Below are 410 nucleotides of genomic sequence, written 5' to 3' on the forward strand. Positions count from 1 at the left end.
TGGTATTCTGAGTAGGATTCAAGGATTGAATGACTGTGACGAGCTTCAAACTCCTGAGGGCTGGGCGTTAGTGACAGACGCAAAAGAATCACTGGATTCTATTCCGACATGATCGAGAACCGACAGATGAATTGCCGTGCTGTGACAAAGCGCGTTGAACATTTTCACTGAGAGGATGGGAGGTAGCCATTGACAACGGTGAAACCCTACATACAGCTTGCCATGGAAGGAGCCTTGCGTGCTTGAAGAAGAAGACAGTAGGAAAGCAGAGATTCAGAAGATAGAGCATATCCAAAACCTCAACATGTTCCCCCTTACTGCAAAACAAATACTTATTTCATGTTCTTTTGCTTTTTACAATCAACCCTGATAATTATTGATATCCTGACTAAGAGTTACAAGATAACCAT

The sequence above is a fragment of the Arachis duranensis genome, chromosome 3 (assembly GCF_000817695.3).
Source record: "Arachis duranensis cultivar V14167 chromosome 3, aradu.V14167.gnm2.J7QH, whole genome shotgun sequence".
NCBI classification, from domain to species: Eukaryota; Viridiplantae; Streptophyta; class Magnoliopsida; order Fabales; family Fabaceae; genus Arachis; species Arachis duranensis.